Source organism: Etheostoma spectabile, chromosome 4 (assembly GCF_008692095.1).
Source record: "Etheostoma spectabile isolate EspeVRDwgs_2016 chromosome 4, UIUC_Espe_1.0, whole genome shotgun sequence".
NCBI classification, from domain to species: Eukaryota; Metazoa; Chordata; class Actinopteri; order Perciformes; family Percidae; genus Etheostoma; species Etheostoma spectabile.
In genome coordinates, this window is record NC_045736.1 from 36,817,791 (window position 1) to 36,818,008 (window position 218).

General features: G+C 31.2%; 1 protein-coding gene across 1 annotated transcript in view; it reads left to right on the forward strand.

Moving 5' to 3' along the window:
- pnp4a (purine nucleoside phosphorylase 4a) overlaps window positions 1–218 on the forward strand; it is a 13,252-nt gene that overhangs the window by 2,108 nt on the left and 10,926 nt on the right. The window lies entirely within an intron of this gene.

The window sequence follows — 218 nt, forward strand, 5'->3', positions numbered from 1 at the left end:
TATACCTAATGTTTGAGTTAGAAAATCAGAAATTAGGAATTAAGTAGACTAAAATTAAAGGAATGGATGTTGATGGATAATCACAGACTGGAACATGTCAACTTTTACTCATTACTATTTCAAAACCACTTCAAATGCTAAAAATTGAATAAGAACCCTGAAAAATCAATGGAATAGAGATCTGTACTTGGCAAAGAGCGTTGTGTGGAATCAATCAT